We start from the raw sequence: 20,696 nt of genomic DNA, 5'->3' as shown, positions 1-20,696 counted from the left end.
TAAATAGGTTTAACAACCTGAATATAATAAGTAATGAGTCTGTGGCCATGTGAGAGTCATAATGATCACCGACATGCTAAGTCTAGATGTGTGGACCTATCTACCCAGGCGGTCCATAATCACTGGCTGCATCTGTTGAGCTTGTCATCTCAACACTCCCCCTCAAGCTCAATTGCATCTGTGCAACTCCAAGTAAGCTTCGAAACTTTTGAAGCTTCTCTGTACCGAATGCCTTTGTGAAGATGTCAGCTATCTGATCCTGTGTGCTGACATACACCAAGTCAATCTCACCTACTAGTACATTCTCTCTCATAAAGTGGTAGTGTACCTCAATATGTTTTGTCCTGGCATGGAACACAGGGTTCCTAGCCAACTGTATACTGCTCATGTTATCACAATAAATGACAATTGGACCTTTCACCTGAACATCCAAATGAGCCATTAACTTTTGTAGCCATACTACCTCACATGCTGCAACAGCAGCACCTCTATACTCAGCCTCTGTACTCGACAAAGCAATTGTAGATTTCTTTTTGCTGCTCCAAGCAACTGCTGCACTACCAAGAGAGAACATGTATCCGTTGGTAGATCTTCTATCAGACATACTACCAGCCCAATCTGCATTTGTGTATCCAATCACTTGTACATCTGTACTTGCCTCATAGAAAATTCCATAATGTAATGTGGACTTCACATATCTCAATATGCATCTGACTGCATCCAAATGTGGCTTTCTAGGTACTTGCATAAACTGACTCACAAGACCAACAACGTAGCTCAAGTCTGGCCTTGTAATGATCATGCAGATCAAACTCCCCACTATCCTCCTGAACATAGTAGGGTCTTCTATCTCATCCCCAACATCAACACTCAACTTTACATTCTGCTCCAACGGGACTAAAAGTGGTTTGCATGCTATCATACCATACTTGGACAACATATCCAAGCCATACTGTCTTTGGAATAGCCATATACCATCATCACATCTGATCACCTCAATGCCAAGGAAGTACCTTTGCTCACCTAAATCCTTCATCTCAAACTTCTTCTTCAAAAAATCCTTGACTTCAGCAATCCCACTATCACTAGCACTTGTAATAATCAAGTCATCCATATAGATGACTATGATGACCAAACGTGCATCTCCCTTTCTCACATAAAGTGAGTGATCAACATCAGATAAATAAAAGCCAATATTGACAAGATAATCTCTGATCTTGTCAGACCATGCTCTAGGTGCTTGCTTGAGCCCATAGAGTGCCTTCTTCAACCTGCACACATACGTGGGATGCTATAAATCTTCACAACCTGCTGGTTGATCCATATACACTTCTTCCTGCAAATCACCATGCAAGAAGGCATTCTTCACATCCATTTGCTGCAACCTCCAACTTTTGGCTGCTGCCAAAGCAATCACACATCTGACAGTTGCCATCCTAGCAACTGGACTGAAGGTTTCTTCATAATCTATGCCATATGTTTGGGCATAGCCTTTTGCAACTAGCCTATCTTTGTACCTACTAATAGAACCATCTGCATTGTGCTCAATATTATAAACCCACTTACATCCAATATCTTTCCTACCCTTCGGCAATGATACTAGATCCCAAGTCTTATTGGCCTCTAATGCAACCATCTCCTCATCCATTGTTGCATCCCAATGAGCATGACCATCAGCCTCCTCAAAACATGTGGACTCAACATCTTCAACTAGTTTCACCATATAAGCATAATGGTGAGCTTCATAACCTTCAAAACCAAATCTTTTAACAGGGTATCTGACCCTGCTAGATTTGTGTATCACCGAATCACTCAATGGAGCCCTTACATTACTATGAGCTCTCTGTACACCTGATGTCCTGATAGAAGGAATACCAAGCTCATCATCCAAGCTCTCTGAGCCACTAGAGTGTCCATCAAGAATTGCATCAATGCCATCTGACACTTTATTCTTTCCTTTGTCTTTACATGTAGTGCTACTAGATGCACCTGAAGATGTAGAGATACTCCTTAGTCTCCCAAACCAAGGAGTACCAGATGATGTCTCTGGTCCACTAAGAGTCCGTGATTCTTGCTTTTCAGCCTGCACATGAGTGTCATGATCATCATCATCATCCAATGCATCATCACTAGATGCATACCAACTGCTCATTTCATCAAAGATGATATCCCTGCTCACTCTAAACTTACATGTGATAGGGTTATAACAGCAATACCTTTTTTGCTCTAAAGAGTATCCAATAAAGACACACTTTTCAGACTTTGGATCTAGTTTCTTCCGCAACTCATTTGGCACATGAACATACGCAATGCAGCAAAAAACTTTCAAGTGTGAGACATCAGGTTTCTTACCTGTAAAACATTCTTTGGGGGTCATACCATGAACTGTAGCTGTGGGAGTTCTGTTCATAATATAAACAGTAGTATGAACAGCCTCAGACCAAAAATGCTTAGGCATATTCTTTTTTACCATCAAGGCACGTGCAACTTCTGCAATATGCCTATTTTTCCTTTCTGCAACCCCATTTTGCTGTGGGGTGTATCTGCATGTGAACTGTCTCTTTATCCCATGAGACCTCAGAAAACCACTGAACTCATTCAAAAGATTCTCTCCCCCTCCATCTGACCTCAAGCACTTTACTTTCAAGCCTATTTCTCTTTCAACTGCAGCCTTGAAAGTTCTAAAGTGCTCAAACACTTTACTCTTCTCCTTCATAAAATATACCCACAACTTTCTAGAACAATCATCAATGATTGTGACAAAGTATGAACTGCTTCCAAGAGATACATTTTGTGTAGGCCCCCAAATGTCTGTATGCACAACATTAAGAATATTTCTGCTTACATCTCTGTCATGTGAGAAGGGTTGTCTTGCCTGCTTACCAAACGGACATGCTTTGCATACCTTAAAAAATTTTGCAACTCTAAATGTAGGCAAACCTGTAACCAACCCTTTGGACTATATTAACTTCAGCCTTTGTACATTTGCATGTCCAATGCATTTGTGCCAAATTTCAATATTTGCAACGACATATTTTCCTTTAGCATACATAGCAGCATTCATAGTGGAAATTCCAGCATCCAGAGTAAACATACGTCCAACTCTACTTCCCTTTGCTACGAACCTGCACTTGTCATTGAAGTCTTTTACAAAGCAGCCTTTGCATTCAATTGACTTGCAGCCCTTGCTCTACCATTTGACCGACTGACACCAAGTTCTTTATAATAGATGACACATGTAATGCATTTGAAAAACTCTTTGTCTTACCATCATGCAAGGACAAGGGAACTTTTTCAATGTGTGAAATTGGGTGGCGTGAATCATCACCCGTCTGCACATAACCTGCATTTTGCAAATCTTGCATCTCTCTAAACCATTCTTCATGGATGGTCATATGATTGGATGCACCTGAATCAACATACCAAACATCATCATGTGTTCCCTTTCCTGTAACAGCATTCAACATATGCTTCATAACAAATAGACGTTCATTTTTGTCTTCATTCTGTCGTGAAGACGATGCATAGTTTCCTTGCTGCAACTTACCACTGTGAATATCATCTTTCTTAGCATAACATTGGGCTGTAATATGACCTGTTTTACCACAATAGTGACACACAATACCAAAGTTGTTAGAACCTTTGTTCTGCCATCCACCTCTTCCTCTAAAGCTCCCCCTGCCTCTAATGTTACCACAACCTCCTGAAACCTGCATATCGCCAAATTGCTGATTCAATCTGTTTTGCTGGTTGTCACTATGACCTCCTGTACCACGGCCTCTTGAAGAAAACATGCCATGTCCCCTTCCTAAACTAGAGTAGAAAGCTTGGACCTATTCACCACTTCTTTCAGATATCTCACTCTACATGTTGATCTCTTCGGTGATCATAAGGGAGACCAACTCATCGAAATCTGGAAATGGCTTTCTAACATATACGAAAGTTACAAAAGACTTTCAAGCCTTTTCATTGTTAAGTCCACCCAAGGTAGACGACACCAAATCATCATCATCGGGCATTGCATCAATCGTTGCCAATGCATCTGCAATGCTCCTTACCTTCGATGCATACTCATTGATAGATATCTTCCGTTTCTTCAATGTATTCAACTCTTTTTTGAGTTGAATCTTTCGTGCCTTTGTATTTATGGAAAACATACTTTCAAGTATGGTCTAAGCTGCATATGAATTCTCTGCATTTCTAATATGTCCCAACATATTATTGTCAATTACTGCAGATAGCCAATACATGACCTTCTTGTCTTTTGCATTCCATTCCTTCCGTGCCTTTGTCTCTTCTATAGTTGGAGGATCACTCACCTTCGGCTCCTTTTCTTCACCTAAAACAAACTCGTAGAGGCCTTTTCCAATAAGAAAGTTCCTGACACGGAACTTCCATGAAGGATAGTTGTTCTTGTCGAGATTCTCGATGATGGGGCTTCCACTATTCTCTGCCATTATCACAAAACTAATACCAAACAGCAAGCAAATCTTCTACAACCCTCAACCTATAGTGCACAACAATACACCAGACAGTCTTTTTCACTGTCTGCTCAATAATACATGCAGTCTGCAACCTGTTTGCAGATAAACCTTCTGTTTATTTGCTGATAAACACCTTTGAACTTACAAATCTGAAATTTGTAACCTATGCACCCACTTTCGGTCAATACAGCTGAAGTCACAATGTACCTTGAACCTGCTGTCCGCAACCTTGCGGCTCTGAAATGGGGCCCGAAATGGCCTCAAATACCCAAAATAACTGTGGGAAATCCCAAAAGGGTTAAGTTGTAGAATACACAGCACTCTTCGCGCACACCAAATCTCACTGCAATCTGAGATTTTTGCTCTGCCCTGCTTCTGGTGCCTCCACAGGCACTATCCAAGAGAAAGAGTGGAAGGATGGGAGAGCTTCTTACCCATTGCTTACTTTCTTGAACCTTGCTTCTTCTCCTTCACTTCAGCCTTCAAAATCAGCCTCTTTCAGTGGCGTGGCTCTTATACCATGTCAAGAATCGCGTGGTGGGGGGACTTGCTCAAGATGCTGTGCCCAACACACACAGAATGCACAAGGAGAAGCTCACTCAAGAGACAAGAAGAGAGATGGAGGCCAAAACGTTTTCTTGCTGGTTTTTTCTTATTCTTCCACACACTTTACAATGTATACAAAGTATAGATAAGATACAACATAAAGAAAAGTGGACTACTAAGTCAAACAATGCATAATCGACTACATTAGTCGACTGGCGCTATAACTATACCAACTATAAATAGGTGTAACAATCTGAATATAATAAGTAATGAGTCAGTGGCCATGTGAGAGTCATAATAATCACCGACATGCTAAGTGTAGACACGTGGACCCATCCAACCAGGCAGTCCATCATCAATGTCCGCATGTATTGAGCTTGTCATCTCAACAAAATGATAAAGCCCATGATTAAGCTTGAAAGCTATTTTGATCTCATCACCCTCCCTCATGCGTATTTGATGGTAGGCAGAGTGCAGAGATCAATTTTAGTGAAGAATTGTGTCCCTTTTGACTCATCCAACAAGTCATCAATATGTGGGATGGGATACTAGTTCTTAAGTGTGATTTTGTTGAAGTCGGTATAGTCAATGCACATGCGATAAGAGCCATCTTTCTTTTTGACTAGCAATATTAGAGATGTATAAGGGAAAGAACTCGATTCAATAACTCCCATCTCAAGTGACTCTTTGACTTGATTTATAACTTCTTCATGTTCACACTTGGAGAGTCTATATAAGGTGGCTTGTTCATTGGCTTGGAATTGGGCTCTAAGTTAAGTGGGCAGTCCACTTGCCTCTTAATAGGGGGAGTGGCTGTAGGCAGCAGAAATAAATCACTATACTCCTCAAGTAAATTCTTTAAGGCTAAATCCTAAGATACTTTGGAGGGATGATCTAAAATTTATTTATTAAAGTGCAAGATAAAGATATGTGAGTATTTCTTAAACTCCCTTTTGAGTTGTTTGGTTGTAATTAACAAAAAATCAGCATTATCATGAGCTCCCTCTAAGCGGATGAGCTATCCATGAATCATAAAATCCATGTAGAACAAAAAGAAGTCCATAATAATTTTACACAAATGTTCAGCCATTACCCAAGACAATATCAATGGGGCCTATGTCTAATGCGATTAGGTCATCAAATGCCACATAATTCTTAGCCAAACATAGGGGACTTTGGAGCATGCATGTGTGTGAATTTCTTTCTCACCATTTGCTACTTGAAATTTCAGGGGGTGTTGTAATTCCACATCTGTGCATTTTAACTAATGAATGGTTGATTTATTGAAAATATTTCATTGTCAAGAATTTTTGTGTAAAATAAAAACCCCTAGAAAGACATTAGTTTGGTTGGATTTTTGTAGCTTAATCATTTGTGTGATTGTTTGTTTTGTTGTTTTGTAGTTGGATTTTTTGTGTTTGTCTAAACCAAGAATTATTTTTGTCATTTTGTTTGGATTTTTGAGAGTAGAAACTTGATAGCTGTGGTCAATATTAGATTTTTTTTGGATAGGTTGGAGCTAGAGCTTTTTGGTAGCTATTGAACATTGTGAAACATGTATATTTTCTTGCCTATAATCTTGCACATTACGGGGATTCTGGGTTCATAAGCACTTCACATTGCACTTGTCTAGTGCACAGCACTTGGGGTTCGTCTTCTAATTGTTATAAATTATTTTCATACCATGGGTTGAGTTGATGCACATTTTGCACCATCCTTGAGCCCTAGCATGTCATGATGCCCGCTGTAGCTATATGCACTAAATTTTAGATGCACACATACTTGAGAGAGCACCTTTCATTGTGCACACACTGTTTCTTGCATGCATGAGAGTCGGGATATTCATCACGTAAATAAGAATCTCTGGGTGAGTGGGAAAGTTGGTTGGGTGAGTTTGGAGGGTCGTGAAGGATGCCTCCAGTTGTGAGATGGGTTATTTTCTTGGTCAACATCATGTTTTTTTAAATGATTGTGAGATATTTTGGAAGGTGGAGTAGAATGCTGCAAAATTTTTCCTTGTTGAGTGATGAGAGGTGAGGTTAAGGATCATAATTAAATCAAGGAATTGTGCTTGCATCGTGCATGGCATAGGGGCACATGTGGGTAGGCTAGGCACTATATGTTCTAGTGCATACATCTTTTTGTGTGTAGCTTCACTTGTATGATTCCATAGCATAGGTTGGACCTTGGATGTCTTTTCAAATCATATGTATTGGAGCACAAAGTTCATCTTCAATAGCATATTCTTACTAGGACACTTTGGAATATGACAGAGCATCTAGATTTGAAGTAAAACAATAGAAGACTCAAGAGGGATTGATGGAAGAATGTTTTATCTTGGAGAATTATGAAGGGAATGTATTTTTCTCTTATTCAAGTGAGGAGTAGGTGGATGATGGAAAATATTATAATGCCAATGAAAAGGAAGAAGAACATGATGATGAAGATGTCAACAATGATAATGACAATGATGATAAGGATGCTATGGAAGGAGCACAGGCTATTCCCCATCTCTCTTCTCCTAAACTGATGTGGAAGATCATGAAGATAATGGACATACTAAAGGGAAAGCAAAGTGTGATGAAGTCCGCGTGTTTGTTGGAGTTGTGCTACCCTATGATTCAAAGAGTAGTCAAAGCAAGGAGGGTGGGTAGCTCTATCATACTCTTCATAGGCTACTTCCTCATTCTATGAAGAAAGTAAATGAGAAGTAAAATGAGGATGAGTGGGAAGAAAAGCTGTGAGTTAAGGCTACATATTTTTTATTGGCAGTTTGTGTGCTTTCTGGGAAAGGAAGAAGGTGAGTTGTTTTTGAGATTTCTAGAGCATTATCATCTTTTGTAAGTAATATACTAAAGATCAATATGAAAAAGCTTCTAGATTTTCAATCAAGATGGAAAAAATTATGATCAATTCTGGTTATTTTCAATTATTAACAAGTACTCTCCAAGTGATTGATCTTCAACATCCATAAGTCCATATGCTAGATATGGAATGCTTTACATATATAAACCATGCACTTGAAAGATTATTATCTTCAATTGTAATCTTTGCAACAAATCATGGCATCTACAATATCAAATGAAAAAACATTTTGAGCCCTCATGGTATTTTGGTTGATTTTCTTGATGGTATGGTGATTATTTGAATACTTCCATATACATTTACAAAAATAATGTATATTTTAGCTATTGGAGAAATAGATCCCAGCCACCAATGTAGGCTATCGTGGAACCCATATAAGGTTGCTATGGGAAAGCAAGAAGAAATATAACAAGGAAAAATCATTAAAGGAAGCTATCAACAGTGGGCTTATTGAGGATGCTGAGTGACAAAACATCACATTAGCTATTAATAAATGTGAATCACCAACCAAAGGTCATACACAAGCCACAAATTTTTCGCCATTGGAATTTGAACCAATACCTCTATCTGCAACTTTTGGTCACTAGGATTTGAACCAATACCTATATCTGCAATTTCTAGAAGGAGTATAGGGACTTGCTTGACCTTGTTTGCTCCAAGTTTTCATCAACTAAGACTGAACGAGTTACAAGTGAAGTTATGGATAGAATACATGCTATAGCCATTTTCAGCAAGCTCAAAGTTTAAAAGAGCAGTATCTTGAATGCATGGCTAGGAAAGGAGAGAGCAATTGTGAGTCCCATCAATGGAACTAGTTAGGGATGCCATCGAGATTGATTTCATCAAATTCGATGGAAAGGTTAAGGGCCTAATAGATATAGTTGGAATATGGTGCAAAGTAGCTATGACTTCTGCTAGCAGTGAGGCAAAAAAACAAGCTCTAAATCATGCATTTCACATTGGAGTACAATGATTAGATGTAGTGGCATTGGTGATTCATGCCATGGCCTCTATTAATTGAACAAGATTGCAAGCTTAGAGAGAGAATTGAGCAAAAAGGAAAGGAGGTCTAATTAACAAATGGGATACTTTCTTGAAAAAAGATAGGCACGATAGACAAGTCAAGAGAATTTAGGAAGTAGAGGAGGAGGAAACGGGAGCGGATATTTTCAAAGACCAATGGTGACTTGTTTTTCTTGTGGGGAGATAGGTCATATAAGCATAAATTGTCCTTATCCACCCAGAGCAAGAGGGGATATGCATCATCTATCTCAAAACCTTCTGAATAGACATAGTAAATTTGGGATAGAAATCAAGGACCATTCCATGTCCCAAGCACCAAGGCAGACTAAACAAGAGAAATGAAAAATTTTCATTAGTTGTATTCTTCTGGAAAGATAAGTGAGGAAAATAAGACAGTTGATGTGATGTGCACAATAAAAAGGAGGAGATATGCTGAAAGAGATGAACCTAAGATTGGTAAGGCTAGTGAGGAAAGAGAAAGAAGGATAAAGAGATGATAGATGAGAGGGAAGAAAGAAGAAAAAAATTTGAGAACACCTAGGAAACATTATCATGCTTCTGATATTATTTTGGGAGAAGGAAAAGGCTGATATATCTTTTACACAATTAATAGAGTTGTGCCCTAGGATGAGGGAATAGTGGAAGAAATTAGAGAATCTCAAGTTTAAGGAAGGAGAGTGAGGAGTAGTAATAGTTTTGAGTATAGAGGAGTTACTTGACATTTTTCCCATTGTTGATACTTGGTATAAGAATCAAAACATAGCTAGAGTATATATTGATGGAGGAGCACAAGTTAGTGTAATTGCTCAAGCTTGTGTAGAGTAATTTGGACTTCAAATTGTAAAGGGATCAAAGCTTCAAATCAAACTTGAAAATCATGCTAAAGTGAGGTGTCTATGCATCATTCAGAATTTGGAGGTCAAGATTTATAGTGTCTATGAAAATAGATTGTCATGTTATGCCAGTAGGGTTGGGAGATTTCCCACTTATCCTAAGTATACCATGGATTAAGAGGGTAGGTGCTATATAAGATTGGGAAAAATGAATCATAACAATTTATGATCATAGAGGAGTAGCAAAGAAGTTTTATATGGCCTCAAGAAAGGAACTAGTGAATGAGGAGGACAATGAAGAAGAAGAAGATGAGGAGAGTGATAGTTTTGAGAAAGAAGATAGTGAGGACGAGAGCTCAGGAAGTTAGTCTAATTGAGAGGTGTTATCTATTGTAGTGGAGTTAGTAAATCTTGAGAGAGATGGGGAGAGACAAGAGAGTCAATAATTTCTTGATAATAGATCTAATTGTTTAAGAGTTGAAGAGAAAATTGAGAATGATTTTTTGAGTCTTTTAGAATACCATGAGGGGGGAGGGCTTAGAAAATAAAATACGTAAAGATGAAGTTGAGGATTCTGATTTGTTGCATGCTGATGAGATTGATGTGGTTGAGTATGGTAGTGAGTTTTTGAATGTAGGTGTTGATCAAGAGAGTATTAAGGTTATGGATTGTGACTCTAATTGTGTTATTGTTGTTGTTTTGGACTTTGGTGACTTTTGTGATTTGGTTGATGATGGTGTGAGTAGCCCTAGAGAGACTTCTATTTGTGAAGTTACTCGTGTTATTTTGAGTAGACCACCTGATCTCATGATTCCTGATGTGTGTGTGAATGATTGTATGGTTGATTTTGGCAACAACGACAAAGAAACTAATTTATTGGAAAGTCTTGTAGTTTCTTTAAGTTCTCGTGGGTTTTTGAAGATATTTATGATTATTTTGATTGGGGTTTTGAAGATCCTGAGACTGACACTGAAGAGAATATGAATGTTAATTTGAAAAAGGCTTTGAAAAGAAATGAAATGTTAAGGGAAGAGAGATCTAAAAGTAGGGGAAAGGAGTTTGAATGAGATTGTGAGGTAGAAGTTGAAGAGGACTAGATAGTTGGGTATTTGGATGAGGATGATAGCCCTAGTGTGCTGCCTAGTGATTATGCTTTTTATGTTGTTGAAGCCTCTTGTGAGATTTCTCCCAAGATTGTTTGTGAGGATGTAATGGAAAGGGTTGATCATTGTTTTTATGGAAGAGAAGAGTTAGAGTCTTATTTTGTTGAAAAGAGATGAGTAGTTTGAATGGCTGTCTTGGATAGCTCTCATGTTTTGATGACTTTGGGCAGGAAATAACTCAAATTGATGTGGATGATAATGTGTTTGGATTTTCTGTAGTGATGGAAGATGTTTTTGTAGCAATTTTTGAAGGTTTTTCTAATTGGTTGGATATATTCGTGGATAAAATTGAATTTGGCAACATAGAAAGGGTTGAAAAATTGTTCCAAAACCTTAGAATTGTCATGTTTGATGTTAGGGTAGATGGGAAGGGCATGTGGATTGTAGTAGAAGATGCTTTTATCATTGACACTATGGGTTGCTTTGAAGGTTTTGGATTTTGAAACATTGTTGATTTTCAAAGTTTTATGGATGATTTTTGTGTGCTTACCAAGGAGTTGATTGAGAGAAATGTATCATTGATTTTCTAGGATTTCGAGTTTGAGGAGTTTAGGGATAAATTTTTGGGATCTTTGAATTGATTTATGAAAGCAAGTGCTACACATAAATGCTTGTAGACTAGGGGGAGCTAAATATGTCAACCGTTTTTGCATAAACTGAAAACCCCTAGAAAAACATTAGTTTGCTAGGATTTCTGTAGCTTGCTCATTTGTGTGATCGTTTGTTTTGTTGTTTTGTAGTTGGATTTTTTATGTTTGTCTAAATCAAGGAATTTGTTTTGTCTTTTTTTGGATTTTTGAGAGTAGAAACTTGATAGCCTTGGTCGAGATTGGAGTTTTCCTGGATAGGTTGGAGCTAGAGTTTTCTAGTAGCTATTGAACATTGTGAAACATGTATATTTTCTTACCTATACTCTTGCACATTACGGGATATTTGGGTTCATGAACACTTCACATTGTACTTGTCTAGTGCACTACACTCTTAGTTCGTCTTCTAATTTTTATCAATTATTTTCATACCATGGGTTGGTTTGATGTATGTTTTGCACCATCCTTGAGCTGCCCTAGCATGGCATGATGCCCACTGTAGCTATATGCAATAAATTTTAGATACACACAAACTTAAGAGAGCACCTTTCATTGTGCACGCACCGTTTCTTGTATGCATGAGAGTTGGGATATTCATCACTTAAATAGGACCTCTCGGTGAATGGGAAAGGTGGTTGGGTGAGTTCTGAGGGTCATGAAGGATGCCTCAAGTTGTAAGATGGGTTGTTTTCTTGGTCAACATCATGAGGACCAAATTTTTTTGAGTGATTGTGAGAAAATTTGGGAGGGTGGAACAAAGTACTACAACTTTTATTCTTGTTGAGTGATGAGAGGTGAGGTTAAGGATTGCAATTAAATCAAGGAGCTATGTTTGCATCTGCATGAGGCATGGGTACATGTAGATAGGCTAGGCACTATTTGTTTTAGTGCATACATCTTTTTGTGTGTAGCATCACTTGTATGATTGCATAGCATGGACTTGACCTTGTATGTCTTTTCAAATAATATGTGTTTGATCACAAAGTTCATCTTCGATAGCATATTCTTACTAGAACACTTTGGATTATGGGAAAGCATGTACATTTGAAGAAAAACAATTGAAGACTCAAGATGGATCGATGGAAGAAGATTTTATCTTGGAGAATTATGAAGGGAACTTATTTTTCTCTTACTTCAGTGAGGACTAGGTGGATGATGAAAAATATTATAATGCCAAGAAAAGGAAGAAGAACATGATGATGAAGATGACAACAATGATAATGACAATGGTAATGAGGATGCTATGAAAGGAGCAAAGGCCATTTCCCATCTCTCTCCTCCTAAAATTGATGTGGAAGATCATGAAGATATAATGGACATACTAATGGAAAGAAAAGTGTGATGAAGTCCTCATGCTTGTTGGAGCTATGCTACATTGTGATCGAAAGAGTAGTCAAAGCAAGGAGGGTGTAACGTGTCCACTCGTCCACTTGAGGGACACGTCTTAGCAACCCATCGGGAAGACAGTTTAGAAAGCACCACTTGGAACTCACAAGGAATGTCACAGGGTTTGTGATCTAGGTCCTTCGGAGTCTGCCCCGCGTGGAAGTATCCAGCCGTTCCCACTAGGATCAACCTAAAGTTCGGGTTCCTCGTAGTCGGGTCTTCCTAGCAGTCTTCTAGTGTTGGTCTACAACTGCTCCACTTTGCGTAGATGCAACTGGACCCAAGCAGACTCATACCATACTTGGTTCAAAGAGAATGGAAAATGAAAGGGATGCATCGCTCGACCTCTCTGCCTGTAGGGCATAGTCCCATTCCCATCCCCTAAAACGGTACGAGTTAGGATTCTAACCAACATTGTCTAAGGTCATCGTGACTTTTCCTAACATTTCTCCTTAACATTTCCTTTGAGGAAAGCTCTCAGCTAACCGGGACTACCCTTTTGTAGGATAGACCCATCGGTCACATCCACCATGCTTCCCTCGGGGGTTGTTTTAGTTATCTAATTACCTACCAAAAGCAGCTTCCTTAATTAACGTGTTAATCACAGGTTCCTTTATGTAATTTAGGGCACAGACACGAAGACAAGATTATAAGATCAAACACTTCCTTAACTTATCTTCAGATTAATGTTTGTCTCCTGCCCATACAGAAGACTTAAGTGTCCCTTTTTGCCTCCGTACAAATAATCCTTCCGTATCTTGGAAATAAAAACCCAAAGGTTTATCCTACCAAGATTATGCCTTGTAACTCAAGGCCTCAAGATCCCATCTCGAGTCATGTAGAACACTTGTGTAGGGTCTGAAGGCATTGGGATTTACGGCCAGAGCCCCCTTGGCACCCAAGCATCCTCCTACGCCAAGTAATTTCCATGGAAAGACCTCTTGTGATGGGTTCAGTCCACATTCCCATTGCGGATTCATAACCCCCTTGGTTAGGGTTTTGCGGTTCGTGGAGGGTAGCTAGTGCCATCCTTCCTTAATTATCCCTTTAGGAAATCATCCATAGCTAAAGCAACCAGCCCAATAACATTTTCTAGGGAAACATCCATTTTGTTCCCATGGCAATTTATCCTTACAGTTCCCGCCATGAAAATATAATCACTTGGATATTCATCCAAAACCACAACCAATCCTCAAGTATCCTTTCGGAAACAATCAAGCTGAGACAACCAGCCTAATATCCTTTAACTAGGAAAACATCCTTTCCTAATCTAGCAAGTAACCGCTCTACTTACTAACCTATTTTCCATCTCAAATAAGGTCAACCCTCATTAGAAACATTAATGGTAAACCATCTCAACAAGTCCCTTAAGCCACTGTTGCATTGGAACTTAGCTTATCCCTACTTAAATCATTTTCAACCTTGATATACTGTCTCCCTAGGGTTTAATCTCCCCCTAGGGATCTAGGGTTGCTCAAGGAACAAATTTAATGATTATCTTCTAGATCTTTTTAATGATCTATGTGATTTCACCTTGACCTTTACTAATCAAGACTACCTATTTAGGATAGAAGATCAACCCATCTTAAGCTCTGTAATGGCGAATACATGCATTTATTTTTTTCATGATACATTGGATTAGGGTCTAACTTACCCATCTTCTCTCTAAGACAACTTTTAACTTTATCCTACAATTTCAAGGCTATCATACAAAAATTGAATTCAAGCGCTTCAATGTACGTTAAAATTGATGCAATCTTCCTATCCAACCTTGAAATGCTTCTTGTTATACTTTATTCAATTTTCCTTCAATGCATCATCTATTGTTACTTGCTTTTCAGTCTCCTTTCCTATTCTCATCTAATGTAACACTAATGAACTTTACCCATTTTATGCACGCAATTCTACCTCTATTTAAGAATTTAAGATGCGTGAGAAGAATCTACATCTTGGTACAACCTGGATATGAGCTGTAGTTGCCGGAGGGTTGGTGGTATTCATGTCTCCACTTGCATTGGATATGTTTCTAGCTCCGTTTGCAACTTCAGCACTTGTGCTCCTTGTAATTCATCTCTTGGGTGCCATCCTTGTGTGTTCTTGGTCTTGTAACCCTTGAGGTAAATTGACCCCTCTTGCCTTAGTAGAAGGAAGTGGTACGAGGGTCCAGAGGGAATCTAAGGCCAATCAATGTGACTTCATGCATAACTCTTCTTCTTCTTTTTCCCTCTCCCCAATTGCTTTCCTTCTTTCTCACCCTCTCCATCTCATAGTCTTCTCTCCCTCTCTCTTTCTCTTCTTCTTCTCCTCTCTCTCCCACTGCTTCTTCTTCTTCTTCTCCTCTCTCTCCCTCTTCTTCTTCTTCTTCTTCTTCTTCTTCTTCTTCTTCTTCTTCTTCTCGTTCTCTCTCTCCCTCTTCTTCCCCTTCTTCTTCTCCTCTCTCTCCCTCTCCCTCTTAATCTCCTCCTCCTCCTCCTCCTCCTCCTCCTCCTCCTTCTTCTTCTTCTTCTTCTTCTTCTTCTTCTTCTTCTTCTTCTCATTCTCTCTCTCCCTCTTCTTCTTCTTCTTCTTCTTCTTCTTCTTCTTCTCCTCTCTCTCCCTCTTCTTCTCCTGCTTCTTCTCGTCTCTCTCCCTCTTCTTCTTCTTCTTCTTCTTCTTCTTGTCCTTCTCTCTCTCCCTCTTCTTCTTCTCCTTCTCTCTCTCTCTCTCCCTCTACTTTTTCTTCTTCTTCTTTCCCTCCCTCCCTCTTCTTCTCCTTCTTCTACTCTCATGCCCAGGGGAGCACTGTTCACGGACAACGATGGGGAGGGATTTCCCTAAACACGGCCAGGGGGGGTTTCTGAAGACGAGGGTAGCCCTATTGACGCAGGCGACCAGGGAGACACTGTCCAAATGGAGGGAGGGGGGAGGCTCTTATAAGGTGGGGGGGGGGAAGATGACTATTTGCTGCCACCCACCTGGGGGTTGCATGTCCCTCCCCACTCATTACTCACACACACACACTCTCTCTCCCCCCGCCATGCACACGGTAGGGGGAGAGAGAGGGAGAGTAAAATTGTTTTCAAGAAAGTTTAAAAACTTTTGAAAGGGGGGGAATATTACATCCTCTTCCCCTTAGAGGAATCAAGATGTCCTCATCTCGAGAAGACCTGGGGAAGACAAGCACTATTGGGGCTTACAACTTGTGGGTTAAGATCCACCATGCATCTGCTGTGCTACTCTTAATGTTTCAAGTAGTGCACTCATATTATTTGAATTAACCATAGACTCAAGAGTATGACCTATTCTCAATTGTGTTACATGTCGACTAAGCTTCTAGGAATTTTAGTCCCCCTAATAAGGTTTAGTGGGCTCTAGATCTTCGTCTTCATTTGATCTGTCTATATATCCATAGACTGCACCTGTGCAGCTTCGTTTTCTTGGAGGCTCAATGTCTTCTAGACTTAGATCAAGGAAGTATGCTTGGATGTGTCCTACCTCATTACAATGGAAGCATTAACGGTAGGGACATCTCCTACGAATGTGCCCTATCCCTCCGCACGTTGTCGTGCTGCTGCGTATCCGAGCCGTAAACACCTTCATTTTTGTTGTGCATCTCTGTTATCTTTTCGCGTGTGTTTCATTGTGTGTGATTGCTGCATTATCTTCCCGTCCTTTTAGTACTCGCATCCAATGTACATACTCCACTTGTGTGTTTGTGTTTGTGTGTGTTTCAGTTTGTATGCATGTTGTGTGTGTGTCAGAAAAATATGAAAAACTGATGCCAAAGAGTAATATTATGTTGTCAATTACAATGATGAATTCCAAGAAAAGTGCAGGATATCGTGGAATCGAAGGAAGGCTCGGGAATTCGCTGTGGATGTTGTGATGAAGTGGTTAGTTGTTCATCATTTGAAGCTCATGCTGGTTGGGGTTCTTGACGAAATCCGTATTTGAGTATATTTCTATTAGATGGGCAGTCACTACATGAGGTTGCAGTAGCTCTTTCAGTGTAGAGACAGGATAGAACTGCAGGTGTAAGCCCAATGATAATGTTGACATTTGTGCAGAATGTGGTGATGGGGGGAGATCTTGTTCTTTGTCTCCCTGGTAGGCTATTTTCTGGAAGCAAAGTAGCGGCTTCTTGTGTATGACTACGTCCCAAATGGCACTCTAGAATGCCATCTACATGGGAAGAATGGAAGGCCTCTAGTGAGCTGAAAAACACGCATGAAAATTGCACGTGGTGCTGCTCGTGGTTTGGCATACCTGCATGAAGATTGTCATCCTCGAGTTATCCACCGGGACATCAAATCTTCTAATATTCTGCTAGACAACTATTTTGAGGCACAAGTTTCAGATTTTGGCCTTGCAAAGCCAACATCAGATACAAATACACATGTGACCACTAGAGTTATGGGAACATTTGGGTATCTGGCCCCTAAGAATGCCTCAAGTGGAAAACTCATAGAAAAATCTGACACGTACTCTTTTGGAGGTTTGCTGCTGAATACAGTTTTGAAGTTTCTAAACTGAAACTTGTTGATGCAAAGCCACATTTTTCAGATAACTATGTTCTTGTAAGAGAATGTATCAGTGTGAAGATTGATTGGGTGTACTCTGGTTCATGCACTAGAGGGAAAATTGAAGCAATTAATGATCAAATTGAAGTATGGCCGATGGCTCAGTTGTACTAGTTGTACTTTGATACCACAGTTTTGCAATGAATGCAGTTTTTGTATGTTATACCAGTTGCTCACAGAACTTCAATGTATTGGCACTACATGGATTTCTGAAAATTGATCATAGGGATTGCTGCCCAACTGAACTCATCAAGCCTATGTGCCAATGGCAAAACTATTCTTGAACACCTAAATGCAAAGCTGGTTATGAGATACTACAGATTTTTCTGAACATGGACCTCATGTAATTTACTTGACAAGCAATATAGTGATCTTTGGCATCAAATATTGAGTTATTGAGATCTTCTTGTTAGCCTCTTTCCTTGTTGTACCTTGAACCCCATGTTCTGCAGCTCTTGCATGAACTCTATGACATTTTTGGTGAACCAGACGTGAAACGCTACGTCAATTTTCAGCAAGATGGGAGACTCGCAAGAAGAGATGACAGATGACAATGTCATGAAGCATCTGTTTCAGTCATTTACATCCTATATGCAGTAGCAAGCTCACGCGAAACGTGATAGTGATGTCATGGATGCCTTGAAAGCTATCCAACAGGAGATGAAGCAGTTCAATGGCCAACAAGTTTCAACTTACCTACATTTGTATGAAGAAAAGATGAAGTTTTTTGGGGTTTCTCAAGATGTTTGGAGCCACTACTTCTTGCAGATCATGGTGTGCGCTCTTGAAGTCCGAATTTCAGAAATTCAAGGACCACATGCTGGTTGGACAGAGTTTAAGAAGGCATTAAAAGATGAATCGTCCTGGAGGATACAGGTCTTATGAACCGCAGGAATTTCCTAGCACGGGTTTCTATGCCTAATAAAGGACTTTCAGTTTTTACTGCCTTTCTGCGAGAGTTTGAGAGCCGCTATGATCAGTTGGATGGAACTAAGCAGTAAGCTTTGGAGATGCAGAAAGTGGAATTATTTTTGCAAGCTTCTGATGCTGATTTACAGGAAAAGTTGGATGATCTTTTGGAAGATCAAGCTTATGATGCTTTTCAGGAAGCGCGTAAGAAGAACGTAGTGTTTTGGGGACAAGATGGGAAGATATGGCTGGCAGAGACTGGTGCTCCTCTTGACACGAACTTTGGTAAGGGAGGCATGAAGAAGCTTGTTGATGATATGGCTACGCGATCAGCTTATGTGAGTGTTAGAGGAGATGCTTCAGCTTATGGAGTCCAGCTTGAGTAGAAATCAGATGGAGACTCTGCTTTATGGTCCTCTGCCTTGGAGATAGCAAGTAGAGGGAAAGTTCAAGCGTCCACTATGACTTGTGTGGGCTCCAACATTCGAGGAGAAACGGGATGGGATTCTCCTATTGGGAGGTATTCTATTTTTGCTTATATGGTGAAAACACAAAGTTTAGATGCCATGGTTGAGGAAAAGATAAGAAGAGATGAGGAGGGTCTCAGCACCTCCAAAAAGACTAGAGGGGGTGACTTTGTTTCGCCACCTATTACAGCTCCACCTATGACGAGTTCTCCAGCTCAATCAGGTCCTGAACAACCTATGGAAGACAATCAGATGAAAGAAAAGAGACAACCAAAAAAGGAGCCAGGATTCAAGCTCTTCTCGGACCTTGATATGCAGAAGGATTGTTGAGATATCGAGCTCCACTCGTGATACGCCAGGGTGACCGTTGTGTATTTATGTCACCAACTTGTCAGTTGCAGACGCAGTTGGTACACCGCCCATGAATAATAGCTACATGATAGCTATCCTTATCTATTCTAGTTCGTGGCTCAGCTAGTATGCCACCTTAGTTAGTTGAGTTTGGTTTGAGACCCATATATAGGGTTCTTCTATTTCTTTGTACAAGAGTTCTTTTGGCTTACACAACTAAGAAGAGGAAAACTGTTTTCAGCCTCCACCCTTGTGTGTCTTCCCCCATTGTGCAAGCAAGAAAGCTTCAAGCGAGACTCCTTCCTTCTCTCCCACAATCTTGACATGGTATCAGAGCCTTGTTCGTGGTAAGGAGCTCAAGAAAACAAGCCATGCTCGCGGTGTTCTGGTAAGAGGAGCAGTGTTGCTTTCATTTTCTGTTTTGGGAGCAGATCTCTGCAGGTAGCACAGCCGGAAAGTGCAGGAGTGCATTGTCTCAGGTTGAGACGCCCTTCGCGGTGAAGCAAGAGGGCAGTATATGCTGCGGGAGAGGGCTTTAGCCCTTGGCTGTTTTTTTTATTTGAGGCCATTTCGGGGCCTGTTTTGGAGGTGGAAGTTTTCTGCACGCACTCAGGAAAAGGCCCAGTTTTATGCTGTGCAACCACTGTTCTACAGGTCGGTGAATAGTTACTGTAAAAATTGCATTGTATGCTTGTGCGCAGAGACATTGGGAGTTACAGAATCATCCCTGTTGCCTGTTGATGCAAAATTGTCACTAGGAAGTGACTGTGTGGTCAAATACCACTTTCGCCAGTTTTGCAGATTTTCTCTTGTGAGGGTGAAGCTGTGGTTTTTGCAGTGACAGAATTTTTTGCAGTCTTCTGTAATGGCATCTGATTCTCTTTCACAGATTGTCACTGAAAAGCTTGACAAGAACAACTTCCAAGCATGGAAGTTTAGAATGATGAATTTCCTTATGGGAAAAGGATATTGGGAATTTGTTGTAGGAAATGAAGAAGAACCAGTTCTTCCTGATGTACCCAATCAATAGCAAATGCAGGCTTTTAAAGCATGGCATGAGAGAGCCAGGAAAGTTATGTATTGGCTGTCTATCAACATTTCAGACTCTATGATTGTGCATATTCAGGATGCAAGTACGCCAAAGGAGGCATGGGATACTTTGTCAAAAATGTATAGCACAAATACGCAAGCCAGGAAAATACAGCTCAAGCAAGAGTTGCACAATGTGCAAAGAGAAAATATGAGTATCAACGACTACCACATGAAGGTGAAGAAGATTGCAGATGCACTTGCTTCCATTGGGTCACCAGTGGAAGATGATGATTTAGTTTCTGTGACCTTGAATGGTCTAGGAAAGGATTATGCACAGTTTCGGACATCCATTTCAATTCGTGAAAGATTTCCTGATTGTGAGGAGCTGATTGCTCTTCTAATTTCTGAGGAGCAAAGAAATGGTGGTGCATCTTCTTCAGGAGGAACTTCAAAAGAAGCTGTCTTCTACTCAAATGCTGGAAGAGGTAGAG

This window comes from Lygodium microphyllum, chromosome 14 (assembly GCF_053477565.2).
Source record: "Lygodium microphyllum isolate KBCC chromosome 14, Lygodium_microphyllum_v1.1.10, whole genome shotgun sequence".
NCBI classification, from domain to species: domain Eukaryota; kingdom Viridiplantae; phylum Streptophyta; class Polypodiopsida; order Schizaeales; family Lygodiaceae; genus Lygodium; species Lygodium microphyllum.
The sequence above is the reverse complement of the archived record's forward strand: the minus strand, read 5'-3'. Positions refer to the sequence as shown.